The sequence below is a fragment of the Theropithecus gelada genome, chromosome 1 (assembly GCF_003255815.1).
Source record: "Theropithecus gelada isolate Dixy chromosome 1, Tgel_1.0, whole genome shotgun sequence".
In the NCBI taxonomy this organism is placed as follows: domain Eukaryota; kingdom Metazoa; phylum Chordata; class Mammalia; order Primates; family Cercopithecidae; genus Theropithecus; species Theropithecus gelada.
The window spans coordinates 11717598-11737365 of NC_037668.1; the positions used below are offsets into that span (position 1 = coordinate 11717598).

The following is a 19768-nucleotide window of genomic DNA, read 5'->3' on the forward strand; positions in this document are numbered from 1 at the left end:
GCATCTACAACCTGACCTACATATGACATATATTACCTCACTTAATACTCATCAGAAACCTCTGATGTGAGGTGACTATTTCCATTTCATCGGGAGGAAACTTGTTCATGGTCACACTAAGTGATTAGTGACTAGACCTGCTACCAGGGAGTCAGCGTTGAAAGTCCTTATCTTTCCACTGAAACACTCAGCCTGAATTTGCCTTGTCAGTGGCACAGCAGAGCACTGGAGCATGGGGTGCCGTTCCTTGAGAGAGCCCCAACTCCCTTGGGTTACCTCCTTCTTGCCCTATTCCATGCAGGGGACTCCCTAGAACCCAAGAGAATCCCTGAGGGGCACCTGAAAAGGTTTGCATGCCTTACCAAATGGCCCTGAGCAGGGGAGAGAAAAGCAAAAATGCATTTAGCCTCCAGCAGCTTCAGTGCCAATTTCCTAGAAGGTCTGTAGAACACACCTGGGTATGTGTGTGCTGGTCATTCTGGTTATTCATAACCCTGCATTTCACCCTTTCAAATCACACAATGAAGCCACACCATGGGTTCCTGGGCAAATAAAGAGAACGAGGGTGAGCTTCCCAGAAAATTTATCTCCTACTCAGCTCAAAAAGTAGAAATCTGCTATCCCACATCCCCAGATTTAACTGCCTCTCCCTCCTTTTTTATCCATCTTTCCATTAAATCACATCCTTTCTTCCTTTATTCTTCCATCTCCTTAGCTTCTCCTTCCCTACATCTCCCCTTTTATCACTGGTCCCCACATTCCTCTCAATTTCCCTGAGGAGGGGAGGCCAACAAAGACAAGTTTGGGGACTTCAGTGATGACATAGTCATTAACCAATCAAAGAAGCAACGGTCGAAAGAAACACTTTCAGGGGGATTAGGGACAGAGTTTACCTGAAGTGGGTGCAGAGGTTGCTGTGGGTCCAGAGTGTGGGAAGGGAAGCTGTCTGCCTCTGGACCTGGCTGTATATCACAGCCACGATAAGGGTTACACTCAACATCAAGATGGCTTCTTTCTTACACAGAAAATTTATGAATGGTTAATCAGTTGAATTTGATTACCACAACGGAGACAGTTTCAAAGTTCATTCTGAACGGAAAAAGGGAAAACATTCTGGCCCAGATGAAAAGGCTTCTGCCACCTCAAAACACCAAGGGACAGATGACCAGCACCAGCATCAGGGTGGAATTGCACGAGGCCAGTGGGGTAGAGTGAAAAATGGAACATCCCTCCTGCCCCATCCACTGAACAAAATGCAAGAGCCAGCACCTGTCCTGCTCTTGTAAGGCATGCCCACCATCCATATGTTTATGACAAATAGCATGGGAAGGATAGGAGGGTGGTGGAATCCGGGACAAGAGCCTTTCCCCTTGGTTTTTCAGTCGAGTGAAACCCCACTCTTATTGACCAACGAGGGCAATGTTCAAAGAGAAGTGATGGGAAAGATTATACCTCCAATGGGCAGTGAGCGGTGATCACAGAAAGAGAGGAATAAATTGGATGGGCCAGCAGTCTCAACTGGAAAAGCACAAAGGACTCGGAGTGTTGCCTCCAACAAAATGCGCCATCCCTTCTCACAACTGAGGGTGCCAGGCAGGCAGACCTCCTGCACCAAGCAAGCCTCGCTGTACCTCACGCAATGCACCACACGGGGGCAGCAAGTCTCGGAGGGAAGAGCAAGGAAGCCTGACCCAGTGGGGATTTTTGCATCCCTTTCCTCCACCTAGGTGGCTCTGCAGGGTACCTGTCAAAGGAATGAATGAAAACACAGGCAATTGCTCAGTCATCGGCTTAACGGCTAGGTGTATATGAGTATAGAGAATGGAGCTGAGCTGAAGTCACTGGGAAAAGCCACAGGAACCAGTGGGGCTTGAATGAGGCCTTGAATTCCTCTGTCCAGGCAGGGGGCACAGCCTGGGCAGTGGTGCAAAGAAAGACGAGGGGCATGAGGAGGTCCCCTGCCTGCTAGGAAACGTGTATGGACAGCAGATGAGGAACTCAGGTGCCAGACTCAGGTTTTCACCACCTGACAGCCAGGCTCTGAGGGCCAGGATGGGGCTGGGAACCCGTGATGGCCTGCTGAGAACTGGCAGGAAAGCAGCCAGAGGCCAACTCTTACGTGAAATCTCTTGATTTCTAAATATCAGCGACTAACTCTAAATTTTAAGAAACAGCTCAAAGAGCTGCTCCAAGAGAGGAATGCGTGGGCTAGTATTCAAAATATATGTGTAATATTTTATTTCTTAAAACGTAGGTGGTGAGGTGTCAGCAGCAAATCTGTTCGTTCTTGGTGATAAGTCCCAAATATACATTATTATATCATATTGTCAGCTTTTCTGTATATTTAACATAGATAATAATTTTTTAATAAATTAAATTTGGTGGGGAAAAAATCATGCAAACTAACAAAACACATTCACAGGCTGGACCCAGGACCCAGGATTAAGACCTCCAGTTTTCCATTTCTGCTCCCAATCTAGTGGTCCAGTGGGGGAGATAAAATACAAGATATGTTAGGTGCTGTGCACAGTAAATGTGCAGAGTGCCATAGAAAGGAAAGTGCTTCTGAAGGATCCATTCCCACAGGGGATTCACGGGGTCCTTGCCTTTCGGCTGGATATCAAAAGATGGGTAGGATTTCAACAGACAGGAATGCAAGTGAAAGTATTCCAGGAGGAGGCAATGCAGTCTGCAAAGACCCAAGTGAGAAAGGGATCAATTTTGGGCAACAATGAGACCAGACCCGAAAGCCCAAGGCCAGGGGAGAAGTGGAAGATACACCTGGAAAAAAATGATGGGCACAGGCAGGATCACCTGGGGTCACCCCTGGAGACACCCTGTCTGCTGCCTTCATTGCCCTCAGAGTAGGAATTCCGTGCCCCATCCCTCCTAAAGACGACTTGACATTCAATTACTTCACACATACAGCATGCCTCATGTTCTCTCAAAAATTGGACTCTACGGGAAAAAAAAAGTCTCCTATAGCTATGAATATTGATGGTGATGCAAAAAGCTGCGACATCATTCACTATGCAATGGGAATTGTTCAGCTGTCCCTGGAAGATTACCTTGGCAGCATTTTGTAGGAGGGACTGAAAGAGATGAACAGGATATTTCAAAAATCTAGGTAAGAAATGAAGGCCTGATTTATGTGTTGGTAACAAAACGGAAGACAGGGGCAACTGAGGAAGGCCTGAGGCAGAATGGCTGCTAGTTTAGATAGCACTGGGTGTGGGCACAGAATTCCCATGCACCCACATTTTCAAGCCGGACACCTGGATGGCAGCCCCAGACTCCTTCCACCTGTCATTCAGCACTACCAACTTTACCTCCACAACGCCTCTTGCATGTGTCCTCTTCCTCCCAGGCAACATCATTCTGACTTTTACTCCCCACAGGCCTCCCTGTCTTGGAGAGTCACCCATGAAACCGATCCTCAGCAGTGTTGCCAGAGTGCTCTCCAAACTAGTCTCACCATGTCACTCCCTTCCTTAAAACCAACCACTGAGGGAGCCCCTGGACTGTCAGGATGAGCCTGAGAGCCTTAGCATAACATAGAGGGCCTCTGAAGCCCTGGACCCTGCCTGACTCTCCAGACTAATTCTCACCAATCCCTGCCCTATCCCCAGATTCTCCTGCTTCGTGCCTCAACAATTTTCCAAACTCAGTGCTTCTGGCATGCAGCATGCTTTTACATCCACCCAGGCCGGTGCATGGTTTTCCTTCTGCTTAAAGGGTGCCCAGCTCTCCTGCCAGCACATCCTTCCCAGCTCCTTATTTACTATCCAATATGTCTCATTTTACAGCCTCTGTGTCTTGTGCATATCGAGTTGCACTCTCACTAGTTTTTCATTTATATATCCTATTCCGCAGCCCTACACTGCCATGTCCTGAGGACAGTAACTCACCATGTCATCTGTCTGTCCCCAGTGACGGACACAAAATAGACACATGGGCTGATGGAGGGATTGATGGATGGATGGATGGAAGGATGAAACACAAGCAAACTCAACTGTTACAATGGAGAGAGGAGGGGATAGAGTGTCAGGGAGTTGAATGCTTTGAATGACATAGTAAGAAAGAATTCACAGACGACTTTTCAAAGTGTCCATGAACCTGAAGAAGCTAGACCATCATAAAGAGATCCAGGAGAAACAGAAGGCGCATGGAGGGTATGCGGCTGAGAATGAACTCATTTGTGTGGTATGAAGAGTGAGTGGGGTTGTGAGAGGCCTACCAGCAGGGAAAGGGAAAGGCTGATGAAAGCGAAGCCAGCTGCCAAGGTTATAAAGGGACTGGGAATTAGATCCAAAACCTGAAACGGTGCAAGGCCCAGAGCATATTTATACTATAAAACAAAGAAAATCTGTCTTAAAAATTAAATTCAGAAGAGAATCTCCCACTCTTAGGCAACTCAGGTGAGGATCACTCAACATCTCCGGCTACACGTTCTTCTTGAGACATCAAGAGACTCTGGTGGCAATTTGGAGGGAGTTTTTTGGGTTTTTTTGTTTTGTTTTTGTTTTGTTTTGTTTTGTTTTTTTATCATGGCCCAAGATGCCACCCAAGGCTAATGAGCCGGGAATGGAGTCGGTGATCTGAGGCATGAAGGAGGTTCATTATGAGGAAGTGAAGGGGCAAGGCTAGATGAACAGAAGAAAGTGGATTGGCCACTGTGTCCCCAAAAGCAGGGGTCAGTGGGGTCAGTTGCAGACTCCAAAACAGTCAGTAATCTGTTCTGGAAACCTGAAGCTCCCTATTGAACTGCGCAATCTTTCCTCAAGAAATGGAAGAACCAGCACTAGCGAAGTCAGTCCTTCTTCCTAAACAGATACTGGCGACAGAGGGGTGGGCATGAGGTGGGCTGTGGGACTACTGTCAACCTAGCATGAGCCCTGGCCACTGAGGTAGGAATACCCTTCTCATGAGCCCGGCCCTAACTCCTTCCTACATCAGCTGGAGTGTCTCGAGTCCCTGGTGTAGCTCTGAGCAGGGCAGTTCTATGGGCACATGGCGTGTGTCAATACACAGGCCCTGTGCTTGGCTTAAGGGGCTGCCATGGGACCCTATATTTTGGTTGCAAAACACCTATTGCCTGACCTATGGTGGGTAAATGGAAAAGGCTCCCTGGTTCCTCCAGAGCAGATCAATGTCTTTGTGGAGTTTGGATGTTAGAGCTAAAGAAAGCTCCATCAGGCATGGTGGGACACACCTGTAGTCCCAGCTACTAGGAGACTGAGGCAGGAGGATCACTTGAATCCAGGAGCTCAAGGCCAGACAAGACCTCATCTCTAAAATTTTTTAATAAATTGAAGTTAAAGAAAGATCTAGAGATCTTTACTCCAGCTTTTAACTGTGGGCTCCTTTCCTTCTTTCATTTTAGCAATGAGAAAACTGAGGCCTGGGAAGTGAGATGACTTTCCCAACATTCACCTTGACCACTGCCTGTAATGGTGACCCAGGATTTGCTACTTTTAAGGTGAAAAGGTGGGTGAAGGCATAGAACTAGGAGGTTGCCCTACCAACATATTTATAAACGGATAAAAAAAAGACGGGATGGGAGACATTTGAAATGAGGGCAGAGGGCAGGTTTAACCAGAAATCAGCTGTCTAAGCCATTTGTCTGATCTACACAGCCCAGCCTCCTGTAGGAACAACAGCTTGAGGAACGTGGGTGCTGTATGAATGGAGACAGGCAGGTGCTTCATGGTACAGAAATAAAAGTAGCTGGCAGTGAGAGGGACTAAGGAAAAGGGGAGACAAGGGCAAAAACAAGCAAGTATTCTTTCATTTCAGAAACAGAGTATTTCTACAAATGAGAGTGAGGGGTGGACATCTCGAGTTCTCATTTCAATTTTGCCATCGAAGTGAAGCAAACCTCTTCACCTGCCTGGGTCTGTTTCCTTTCCTGCAAAATGAAGGTTATGGCTCATTTCTAAGGTCTGTTGCCAGTGACTTTGGGCTGTAAAAGTGTAAGATGATTTGCATCCTCTGGCACCTGCCCACTTCCGCAGCTAAACTTCATAATAACACAAGCCTCCATGTGCTTATTTGTTTGTGTGAAGCTGAAGCTGTTTGAGAAAGTGGTTTCCCAGCCTTTCCCTGGCTCTAGTGGCACCTGGCACCTCACTGGGAAAGGGGCACCATACCTCTCATAGGGTTGTAAAGGATCAAGAAGTGGGGCCAAGAAGTGTGGCCGATTCCCTCCCTCCCTGATATCTGATGACCACTGAACTGCAGAACTTAGTGATGACTTAAATAAGGCCTTTTTTCTTTACGTTAATCTACGGATGTTTCACAAGTAGGTTTTAAAACTCTTAGACAATCACTAGACATAAAAGTGGGCAGAGCCAACAGAGACAGTACCTACTGAAGAGGAACCAGAAACCCAGAAGAGTCATGCCTTGCTCAAGACCACTGCCAGTTCATGCCAAAGCTCTGTCCTGCACACTCCACGCACAGCACACCCTCAAAGGAGAAGCAGAACTAGTTCCTTCTTTCTTCCTGTTCTCAGGAAAGGGAGGCCACGCCTTCTCACTCCCTCATCACCCTGCCCCAGGAGCTGGAAATCCCAGAGGACAGAGGCCACATGCACTGCAACTTCCTCTCCTCCTCCTAGGCTCCTAGGAGCTGGGACACAAGACTTTAGGACGCCCCTCAGCAGCCCCTTCCCTGCAGCACTGGGCACAACCACCTGGTAACCACCTTGCCTCCTAACATTCACACAAGCCCCTGAATCTTACAAAAGCCTTTGTGTTTGTCATTTTGTTCGATTTTCCCACACCTCATACCTGCATCTTTCCACTGCACAGATGAGAGCAAGATCAAGAATACCTATAGGCCTTGGTCTAGGCTGCAGCAGCACTGACAGTGGCTGTGTGAGTCCAGGGAATCTCAGGCTGTGAAGTCATGTCTGTGATTTCCACCAAATCTACTAACTTCAACCCAGAAATCAGCAGAGCTACTTCAGCTGAAACCTTGAGGTGACCCTCATTTCAGACAATCGCTAATGCTACTCTTGACAAGAGACATGTCTAGCCAGATCCTTTTCCAGCCCCTTGACAAAGTGAATTAGCTTTTCCAAGGTCACACACTGTCCCTTCCCTCACCCAACAAAGCCAGGTACAGTGGACATTGCCTGATTTGCAGCAGTGGTGGGAACCCTGACTTATAGTTGCAAAGTCCTTGGCAGAGAATCTGCTTAACACTGAGCCTTTGTTGAATGCACCTTCGTGCCCTAGCATAACATGTGAAGCCTTGACATGAAGTTGCCCCCGTCCACCTCCCACCCCTGCAGCCCCAGGGGCCAAATCCTTAAAGTCATACTTATAGTTGGCAAAATAATTCACCCCAAGGAGGTTGGGCAGGCAGGAAACAAAATCAGCCTTCACCTTCACCCTTAAATGATGTTGGAATGTGTAAGCATCTCTAGCTCTCTCACATCTGTCTCTCTAGCACTGAGCACTGTGCCTGGAACATGCCCACTCAGCTGAGGGGTGAACTTCCCAGGGTCTCTGCTCTTAATGAGTCACAGCCTTGGGGCCGGGGAAGGCCAGCCCTTCACAGATGGCATCAGAACACCCAGGCAGAACCACTCCCTACTTCAGCCCTTGATGCTTTCAGAAAAGCATCTCAGTGGAGTGTCTTTAGTGAATACAAAGAATGCATGGAACTGCTTCCAGTGCATCCGTGGTCTCCAGCAGTCTGTCAATTCTTTTACTTGTGATGAACATCCTTCAAATATATGTGTGGGAATGCCAGCCTGAACACCACACAAACACTTATACCTTTTTCAAACTTCTTAAACAGAGGGAAACGTGGTATATGGAACGACTTGCCACCCACCTCACTGGCTTCCAAAGCTGAGCAATCCGGGCTGCTGGATTGAGGCAGGGCACTGGCTGGATGCAGACAGCACTGAGAAAAGTGGCCTGGATCTCACAGGAGCAGCTGGAAATTGAAACCCATTGGAATGTGCTTTGGGTTAGTGAACGTGACCTTAAAACCACAGTCTGGCAGCAGAAAACTGCAATCTACAAGGTACTTGCAGCTGTGATAGGGAGACAGTGGAGCAATCACTAGGCAATTCATGCTGGAGACTGGCCAGGTGTGCTCCTCCCCTCCCACCAGGGGCAGAGAGGATGGAAATTATGTGATTGCCAAGGGCAGCTGAGAAAACAAGTCATGCCTGGGGTTTTATTTGTTAAGTGAACTGAGTTGGGGGAATGAAGATCTGAGAGAAGGGGAAGAAGGCTGACTGTGAGTGGTGAAGATGGTGAAGGCCAGCAGCAGCCTTCCACAACTATTCCATTATCATCTGATGGACAGCCAAGACAGGCACTTTTCCTGGCTCTTACTTATGGTATTGTCTTCACTATTTGCCACAGTCATGTGAAAGGTGGCCTACCAGAAGCAGACAAAGCCTGTTGCCCCTTGCACTGCCCTTTGCCTCCATAATTCTGGGGAAGGAGAGAATTTGAGCCTTATATATTATACTTACTGTAATCCCGAAGAAAGAAAGGGGGTCCCTAATTGGTCCTACAGAGTTCTCACCCTCTTTGCCCATTAAAATCACCCAGGGAGTTTCTACAAAATTACAGCTACTTAGGCCTCACTTCAACTAATTGCTCTCTACATTTAAAAGACAAACAGAAAAGCTCTCCAAGGTTAAGAAAATCTGTAGCTTAAACTAATCAAACCTCAAGAATTCCACGCAGTCAGGTACAGTTTCTTTAATTGGAATGTGGGGCAGAGGCTCACACACGTCAAAGTTAGAGATAGCTGGGCACAAAGTCTCATGTCTATAATTCCAGCACTCTGGGAGGCTGAGGCAGGAGGATCACTTGAGCCTAAGATTTCAAGACCACCCTGGGCAACATAGGGAGACCCCATCTCTACAGAATTAAAAATTTGTTAAATGCCTAGCCAGGCACAGTGGTGCATACCTGTCATCCTACACACTCCTGAGACTGAGGTGGGAGAATCTCTTGGTCTGGGAAGTTGAGGATTGCGCCACTGCACACCAGGCTCTGGGTGACAGAGCAAGACCCCGTCTCCAAAAAACAAAAAACAAAAGAATGTTAGAGGAAAAAAAAATCTCTCTCTAAATGAACACCAGGAGCACTGGCTTTTCCCATGATCTCTCTTGCTGCTTGCCACACTCTGTTCTCCATACAACAGCCTGAGAGATGTTTTAAAGTAAACTCAAATCCTATGTCTCACCTATATAAAACCTTTCTGGGGCTTCCCATTCCATTTACGACAGACTCTAAACTGATCTCCAGCTCTCCCGGACACTGCATGATCTGCTCACCCTTCCAGCTCGTGTCCTCATCACACTTCCTTTTACTCACAGCGTCCCAGCCGGATTGGCCTCCCCGCAATTCTGTAAACACGCAAGACTTTCTTAGCTCTGGATCTTCACATTTATCACTCCCTTTATATAAAATGATGTTCCTCATCTTCTCATGGTTGGCTCTCTGTTGATATGTAGATCTCAGCTGAACTGTCACTGCCCTAATGAGATGAGATGTCCCTGACCATCCTCTCCTGAATAGGCTCTGCTTCATGCATCACATCACACTGTTTCTCTCCTCCTAGCTGTTAAAACTATCATAGAAAATAAAGTCCATTTTAAAAACTAAATGAGATAATATATGTAAAGCACCTGATACATAGTAAAGGACTCAATTAACATGTTAGATCTCATATGTAGAGCTTTCTATGTGCAAGGAGATGTCCTATATGACCTCTTGGTCTAATCTCAACTGATTATTCCTTAAAATAAGCATCTGGGTGAACTCGCTGGGTCAAGTGTGTGAAAGTTTAAAATATTTTGTCAGATACTCACCAGATGTTTGTGTTAACTTACACTTCCATGAATAACACACCTGTCTCCCCACATCTTCACCAACACTTAGTAACTTCGATGAATCTAATATTTGCTAAACCACTCATAGTTTTCAAACTGAGTTTAATGAAGGGATAATGTCCTTTGTAATGCAAGAGAAATCCCCAAGAAAAGAAAGCAGCTTGTTAAAAGTATGCCAGCCTACCTTTTTTCTTCTTAAACGTTGGAGTTCCAAGAACTCTTGACTTGATTGGCACAAAGTTCCAGTTTCATCTGAAGACTCAGCTGGGGAAATATCTACTTTCAAGCTCACTTACATAGGTGTTGGAAAATTCACTTCCTCGAAGCTTATTGGACTGGGAACCTCAATTCCCCTTTGACTGTTGGCTGCCCTCAGTTCATTACTATATTGTCCTGTCTAGCACAGCAGCTTGTTTCATCCAGCCCAATGAGAAAGAGGAAGTGTAAAACAAGATGCAAGTCACAATCATTTCTAACCTAATCATGGAAGTAACATTCCATCATTTTTGTCCGATTATACTGATTAAAAGCAAGTTACTAGGTTCAGCCCACACACAAGGGAATGAATACCAGGAAGCAGAGATCACTGGACTCACCTTAGAGGCTGGCTACCATACCATCATTGTCAGACTCCAGAGGAAATGGTTGAGTGACATCTATCTGACCTCCCCCCAAAAATAATTGACAAACAGAGGATTCAGTAAGAAATAAAAAAAGAGATTTTGCTAAAGCCTTCTCCTTTCTCACTTTGAAGATCTTGCCTGGAAAGACAGCCAAGTTGAGCTCATATAACCCAAAAACTCTGGCCCTAGTTCTCCCTGTATGGTGGAGGGGATGGCCCATTGTTCCTTACTTCTGGAAACTGGCTCTTCAAGTACATTTCAGATACCTGGGATCCTACTCACATCTGTGCTATAGATGGGAAGAAAGTTGCATCTCCTTGGCAAACAGCTTTGGCCTGGGCAATGATCCCAGCCTCTCATTAGTATGGGAAACTTTCCAGTATTTTCTTTTTTGTGGTCACTGTTCTCTTCTATTTCCTTCTATGTATTAGTCCATAAGCACTAAGTTTCAAAAGCACTAAGACATTCTGGAGTCTTGATTGTTCACCATCCTTCTTTATTCAATAAACATGTATTAAGTTCCTATGATGTGTCAGATGTGCAAATTTTTATGGTAATAAAAAGATGTATGAGACATAGACAGTTTATTTAGTCAAACACTCAACAATATTTGAACATTTGCTCTGTACAATGTGCTAAGGATCAATAAAGGAGTAGTACAGTTTAAGACAACAAAACAGGCCAGGCGCAGTGGCTCATGCCTGTAATCCCAGCACTTTGGGAGGCTGAGGCGGGTAGATCACGAGGTCAGGAGATCGAGACCATCCTAGCTAATACGGTGAAACCCCGTCTCTACTAAAAATAGAAAAAATTAGCCGGGCAAGGTGGCGGGACCAGTAGTCCCAGCTACTCGGGAGGCTGAGGCAGGAGAATGGCATGAACCCGGGATGCGGAGCTTGCAGTGAGCCGAGATCGCCCCACTGCACTCCAGCCTGGGCAACAGAGCAGACTCTGTCTCAAAAAAAATAAAATAAAATAAAAATAAAAGACAACACAACAGAAACAAACTCTTCACTCCACTGGCTGTAACACCTTTTTACAGAGATCTTCATGGTACAATTTCTTGAACAGGTGTTGTTTTTGAGGGTCACTCTCTCCACATTTTTCTTCTCTTCCTCAACACACAAATGAATTGTGTGTTGGACTTTCCAGTTGAACTTTCAACCCAACTATTTGTGTAAATTGCTCTTATAAATCACTTACAATTTTGCCAAAACCAATAATCAATTATTTTACTATTGCATTTGATGCGTCAGCAGCATCTGACATAGTGGACAAAACTCTTCTTGAAACACTTTCTTCACCTGACTTTTACAAGGCCATCTCTTTCTAATTTTTCTCCTTCCTGCCACCAACTCCTACTCACCATATTTATCTGGCCCCTCCTTCTCTGTTCAACTTCCAAATGTTGATATGTGTATTCCAGGATTCAGTCCAGAAACTTCCCCTGTTATCCATGAATATTCTTACCCTAGCTTATTTAAACTACTCCTGTGCCTTTAAAACTTATTCTATGCTACTCATGTCCAAATTGACCTCTCTAGGACTCAAGCACAAGGGGTGTAATTATCCTAAAGTAACCCAGGAGTTTAATAAGCTGGCCAAGGAGAGGAATTTTCCTTTTCCCATCATGAGGGGCTGTGCCTACTATAGCTCCCTGTAGAATGGGTGGCTTTCTCCCCTAAGAAAAGGGAAGCCCTTTGCATGAGCCCCAAGGACTTCAGGCGCCGGGTAGTTGATTTTTCCAGATGATCTTGTGAACAGCTGGTGCCTAAATCTAGACTATTTCACACCAAAAGCCTGTGTGCTCCTCCATTGATAAAGCTGCGTCCTTGTGCTTACATGATAAAAAATTTTAACAAGTGAGACTAATGTTCCCACACTGGAATGCCGACTCCTATTGTGAGCCCAGCATTTCCTGACCATTTATGCATCAGTATTAAATAGGAGGATGGAGAAATCACACTGTCTATTCTTTTTCTGATCAGTAATCTTTGTGAGCTTTCCTAATACTGCATATTTTTTTTCTGAGCACAGATAAGGGACTTTATTGACAATACATGACAAAGTGGGGTTCCCTAGGCCCCTCCCTCTTCAAGGGGTCTGCATGGAAACTGTGAGGAGGGGAGATCCTCAGTGTGGTGGGGGACTGAGTGTGGCAGGGACTCCCCAGCAGCTGAGGGCCTCTTTTTTCCCCTCATGTTCTCGCTGGGGCTGGTGGTCCAGAGGTCTTACTCCTTGGAGGCCATGTGAGCCATGAGGCTCACCACCATATTGCTGTAGCCAAATTCATTTTCATATCAGAAAATGAGCTTAAGAAATGGTCATTGAGGGCAATGCCAGTCCCAGGATCCAAGGTAGAAGAGTGGGTATCAATGATTAAGCTGGAGGAGACAACCTGGTTCTCAGCGTAGCAAAGGATGCCTTTATGGGGACCCTCTGATACCTGCTTCACCGTCTTCTTGATGTTATCATACTTGGCAGGTTTTTCCAGATGGCAGGTCAGGTCCATGACCAACATGTGGGTGGTGGGTACATGGAGTGCCACACCACTGAACTTCCCATGCAGCTTATTGATATACTTGCTCACAGCCTTGACAGTGCCAGGAGATGCAAGGATGATGTTCCTTTGAGCCCTGCAGTTTTCATGCCACATTTTCACAGAGGGGTCATCTACAGTCTTCTGGGTGGCAGTGATAACGTTGACTGTGGTCCTGAGTCTTTCCACCATATCAAAGTTGTCATGGATGATCTTGGTCAGAGTTGCTAAGCATTTGGTGGGAAGCATGTTTTAACACCATCAAGAAGCATAGATGATGATCATGAGGCTGTTGTCATATTTCTTATGGTTCATGCCCATCACAAACATGGGGGTGTCAGCAAAGAGGTTAGAGATAATGACCCTTTTAGCTCTCCACTACAAGTGAGCCACAGCCTTCTCCATGGTAGTGAAGATGCCAGTGTACCGTATGATGTACTTAGGGCCAGCATTTCCCTATTTGATTTTGGTGGGATCTAGCTCTTGGAAGATGCTGGTGGGATTTCCATTTATTAAAAGCTTCCTGTTCTCAGCCTTGGTGGTGCCATGGAATTTGTCATAGGTGGACTCATACTGGAATGTGTAGACCATGTAGCTGAGCTCAATGAAGGGGTCATTGATGGTGACAATATCCACTTTACCAGAGTTACGAGTACCCCTGGTGACCAGGTACCCAATAGGGCCAAATCCATTGACTCTGGCCTTCACCTTTACCATGGCGTCTCAGGGATGTGGCTGGTGCTGCACAAGAAGATGTGCTGTCTGTTGAACGGGAGAAGCAGAGAGCTGCAGCATATTATTTAATCCATAGTTATCATATTGAGAAATTCTTCACACACTCTGATGCCAACAGGTGTGGTGACTTGGATGGGCATCACTTGATATAGCAGGCTGACATTCCCTGAGCATGTGGACAGTTCAGTTGTCTCAGTGTCACTTGTTTAAAAGACAATCTTTTTCCCTATTGAATTTACTATTGTCAAAATCAATTGGCCATATGAATTTAGGCCATTAACTCACACATAGGCAAAAATTCCCTCAAAATAAATTGTAGGCCTAAATTTAAGGGCTAAACTATACACTTCTTAGGAGAAAACATAGATTAACATATTCATGTCTTGAATTGGCAAAATCCCAACTTTTCCTGGTTAAAAAATAGTTGAAAAATGAAACAGGATCAAAACTAAAAATGTTGGCATTTAAAAACCACCAATAAGAAAATGAAAAGATAAACCATAGACGGAGAAAAATAATTTCAAATCATATATTTGATAAAGGACTCGTGTTCAGAATATGAAATACTCTTACAACTAAGCAACAAAAAGATAAATAATCCAATTTTTAAATAGGCAAAATATTTATATAACCATTTCATGAAAAAGATGTAGGAATGGCCAATAAAGTACATGAAAAGATGGTCAGCATCATCAGTCAGCAGGAAAATGTGGATCAAAACTACAGTGTGACACCACTTCTTACCCACTAGAATGCTATAATAAAAAAGGACAGTAACACCTGGAGGAAGTGAAATAATAATGATCTGGAGAAATTGAAATATTCATGCATTGTTGATGGACATGAAACCATGTTGGAAACCAGTTTGACAGTATCTTAAAATGTTGAAGATACATTTACCAAATGTCCTAGCACTTTCACTCCTAGCTATCTACCCAGAAGAAAAAAAACCTATGCCCACACAACACATGAATGTGAATATTCATAGCAGCTTTATCCACAATAGTCCATAAAGTGGAAACACATCAAATATCTATCGACTGATAAATGAATAAACTAATGGGAGCTATCCATACAATTTTATAGGATTTGGCACATAAAAGGAATTAAATATTGATATGTGCTGCCACATACATGAACCATAAAAGCAAATTAGGCTTAATGAAATAAGACACATACAAAAGACCACACATTACATGATTCCATTTCTATTGTCTCCAGAAAAGGCAAATCTGTAGAGTCAGTAAGTCAATTAGGGATTGCCTGGAGCTGGGGACTGAGAAAAAGTAGTGGTGATTGATGAGCATGAGGGATTTCTTAGGAATAATAAAAATGTTGCAAAACAGGATCGTGATGATGGTCACAGAAGTCTAAAACTGTACTGAAAATAATTTAACTGCACACTTAAAATAAGCGAATGTTATGTCAATTATACTTCAGTGAAGCTGCTTAAAAATAAAAGAAATTTAGTACTGTGGCCCCCATCAGTCTTGCCCTTTGTTTAATTTCTCAGTTTCTTTAGGGATTTTATTTATTGGTTCCACTCAGAGACTCCAAGAGACACTGGCTGAAATCTGCAGCCTCCAGAACACTCAACAGCTGAAGGAATGTGCAGCCCCATCCTTAAGGCGATGGGGATGTGTAAGGTGCACTCTAGCATGTGCTACAGAAGACAAAGTTGTGTGATGCACCTGCGTGGTTTCAGATAGCGCTCCACAAGTCTTGGCAAGACCTATGGCCTGTAGCTATCAGAGAACAAGCTGCTACATCTTGCCACACAGGGCCAACCTTTTCTAGGCAAGTGGGTTTGAAGCATTTGTAGTCAGGTCCCAAGTAGCAGTTGAATGTCTACAACATGGGAGGAGGGCAAGACTGAGAGTCAGGTTTCAAAGCAAATCATGTACAGAATATTACTTTCAACAACTGCAGAAAGTATTCTTTTCAAGTGTTTATGGGATGTTCACCAACACAGACCCTGTTGTGCTGCACCATAAAACAAGTCTCAATATATATCCAAGGATCAAAATCATACAGGGTATATGCTATGGCTACAATAGTATTTAATTAGAAATTCAAAACAATAAGATATCTAGAAAATTCCCAATTTTAGAAAACCAGCAACATACTCTGTTGGTATGGGTTACTTGGGTCAAAGATAAACTCACAAGAAAAAATTCAAAACATCAGTAACTGAATGATGATAACCCATCAAAATGTTGGACACAGCTGACATAGTGCTTAGAGAGAAATTTACAACTTTAAATTCCTGTAGTGGAAATGAGCAAAGAACTAAAGTCAATTATATATGCTTTTATAATAAGAACCCTGAAAAAAAAGAGTAAAACAACCCCAAAGTTAATAAATATAAGCCAATAATAAAAATAAAGAAAATCATGGAATAGAAAAATGAACAATAGAGACAATCAATGGTCAATTCTTCTGTACTCCATGCACAAAAATTCAGTTCAGAATGATTTTATATTTAAATATATATCCAGAACCACAGAGATCTTAGAAGAATAAATAAGAAAATGTAGGAATAAAATGAGAATTCTGTGGGAATAAAAATTAGAAAGCAGTTGCTTACCAGGAAGATTGGGGGTAGGGCAGGGAATTAGCTAAGAACAGGCATAAAAGAACTTTCTGCAGTGAAGAAAATGACCTATACATTTTTTGGGGTGCTACTTATGGACATATATAACTGTCAAGGTTCATCAAACTGAACACTTGAGATCTGGGCATTTTATTGAATATAAATTATACCTCTTTTTTTAGGTAGAGGAAAGTGTCTTGGAGAGCTCATGGTGGTGAAATTTGGGCAGTTCTCAGGCATATGCTCAAGGAGCGTTCACAGCATCTTCAGTTCAGAAATTTGCTCAGAATGGTTTTGTACCCAAAAATATGGGAAAAGTTCAAACATCTATGATAACAGTCATTCAGGCATACAACCACAAATCCCCACTCTTCTGGTACAGTGTTACAGGCCAAGAAGAATGAGGGTTGTGACCAACTCCGTATACCACTGGAGGCTATATGAGCAAACAGAAAACTGTTCTCATGAAAGCAGGATGTTGGAAAACTGACAAACTACATCTGCCACCAGAAGGGGTGCTGAGGGCAATCACGCCCCCAGTGCAGTGTTCCTTGCGATTATCTGTAGAAACATCTGAAGCCTATTGTACAAAGAAGCAATTATGTGTATCTGGGATAAATCAAGCAGCTGACCAGCCATTACCTCTCCTTCCCTGTTCTTTCTACCTAATAAATACAAAGGGCTATAGAAGCTCAGGGCTGCCTTTGCTCACTAGAAGCAAGGAGGCCCCAACCCCTTGTTTTAAAAGATATCCTTTTGTCTTTGTCTTCATTTCTGCATTCGTCCCCCTTCATTCACCCCATAGTAACCGACAGTGACAAGTGGCGCCTGGGACAGGGGCGTGAGTAAAGAAGGTGTGCTGGAGCAGAGAAAGTGAAACTGACAAGACGAACGAGAATCCCCAGGAAGAGTCTGCTAGCAGATAGAAGGTCAGTGCCTTAAAGAGGTACTGGGATATAAGGTCAGCACCCTAAATAGGTTCTGGGGTATAAGGTCAGTGCCCTAAAAAGGTACTGGGAGTGGGATGTTTTCTGAATCAGGGTAACATGGGGCAGAATGTTTCTATTCAGGAGCAACATTATGTGCATTTCCTTAAAGTTTTACTTAAATAATCTGGTGCTCAGGTTAGTTCTCAAACACTAAGATGCTGCAGGAGGTTATGCATAACCCATGGTTTCCACAGACAGGTACTCTTAATGCAGAAAATTGGGACAGAGCAGAAGAAGGATTAAAATGGGCTCATCAAAAAGGTCTTAAAGTTGATCCTTCTGGAGTTTAGTCCGTACTGTCCTCCTGCCGTTCTCTCTTTCTTATTCTGGTAGACAGCAGGAGTCAGGTTCTAAGTCTAAAAGTTTGAAAGAACATTTTGTCCCCCACCCACAGCACCAATTGAAAATAAAAAACAGGAGGAGAAGGATAAAAATTGGCCTATATCACCCCCTCCAGTAGCAGAAACATCTGTACTGCCTCCTTCAGTAGCAGAAATAGAGACCCCAATACAAAGAAATTTATGCTCTGCTACTATTGCTGGAGAGCCCTTAGGACCTTGCACTTTTCCCATTTCTGTAAGGCCCAATCCAAATAATCCACAGCAGTTTATTCATGAACACACCCCACTAGAGTGTAAGTTGCTGAAGGAATTGAAAACTAGTGTAGTTAATAATGGAGTACAAAGCCCATTTACTTTAGGATTGCTAGAATCTATGTTTGGCGCTATAAGCCTTCCACCATTTGATGTAAAGCATTTGACTTGCACTTGTTTGTCTGCTGGTGCATACCTGGCATGGAATTTAAATTGGCAAGAACTGTGTGCAGACCAGCCTGGACAGAACTGTGCTGCTGGACATGGAAACATTACAGAGGATATGCTGTAGGGTAATGGCCTTTATTCAGACCTAGAACATCAAATGGCACTCCCAGACGCTGCTTATAAGCAGTGTGTGTTGGCTGCTAAACATGCCTGGGCCACAATTCCAGAGGAAGGGGTCCCAGTACAATCTTTTTTACATATCATGCAAGGATCACAGGAGCCCTATGCACATTTTCTTGCAAGATTACAAGAGGCAGTGAACTCAAACATGGATTGTAAACGTGCAGTGGCACCTGTGAGAAAAAACTTGGGAAATTTTCTCAAAGCTTGTCAAGATGTGGGAACTGAGCTTCATCACTCTATAATGATGGCTCAAACAATGGCCAATTTAGTGGTGGACAAATCTAAAAAAATGCCAAGGGGCAAATCCTAAAATGGGAAAATGTTATAATTGTGGAAAAATCAGACATTTCAAAAAAGAATACCATCAGACCTCTGGGCAGAAGGGATCTTACAATGCAGCTCCCCTATCCCTACCAGAAAAAAACACCAGGACTTTGCCCTCATTGCAATAAAGAAAATCACTGGGCTAGTCAATGCTGCTCAAAATTTCATCAGAATGGCACCCCCCTGTTGGGAAATGAGAAGGGGGCCTGAACCCAGGCCCCACAAACAATGAGGGCATTCCCAGTCCAGGCCACAACCCCACTTCAGGGAGAGGTTTCTGGAGGAACATTGATTCCCTATTCCCAGAAACACTCAGAAATGCAGGGCTCGATCTCCCAGTCAGAGAGAGGGTTATGTTAGTTGGAGAAGACAAACTCACCAAGATTCCCACTGATATTTGGAGACATCTGCCAACAGGATATATGGGATTAATTTTGGGCAAAATCTGTCTTAACTTACAGGGAATTACTGTAGTCCCAGGAGTTGCTGACTCTGATTATGAGGGAGAAATTCAAGTAGTAGTAATGTCACAAGACCTTTGGGGTTTGAACTGGGAGAATATATTGCTTAGATATTGTTTATTCCCTGCAAATTGCACCCTTCCCCACAAAAGGAAGAGCAAGGAATTCAAGGATCTGGGAGTACAGTTAGGAGGGAAATTTATATATCACAACTCATAGCATCTAATAGACCCACCTGTACAGTGAAAATTAAAGGAAAGAAGTTTTATGGGCTTATGGATACGGGAGCTGATGTGTCAGTAATATCTAAAAATAATTGGCTCCCATCCTGGCCCTTACAATTAACTTCTACATCCCTAGTGGGAGTAGGAACAGCTCAAAGTGTTTAACAGAGTGCTGAGATTTTACCCTGTCTTGAACAGGATGGACAGTCACGTACTTTTCAACCTTATGTTGCAAATATAGCTGTTAATCTATGGAGTAGAGATGTACTTACAGCATGGGATATGAAACTTACAAATAAAACTATTGACAATCCAGGATTTAAAATGTTAAAGAAAATGAGATATCAGAGCTGAAAGGGCTTAGGAAAGTCCCTACAGGGAAACCTTGATCCTATATCTATAACTGGGCAAGGCTAGGTCATCAGGATTTCTGACAGGGGTGATTGATATTTCTCCTCCACCCCC

General features: G+C 44.0%; 1 pseudogene; it reads right to left on the reverse strand.

Moving 5' to 3' along the window:
• Nucleotides 1-12725: 12725 nt before the first annotated feature.
• On the reverse strand, nucleotides 12726-13750 carry LOC112624241 (annotated as a pseudogene).
• Nucleotides 13751-19768: the final 6018 nt, after the last annotated feature.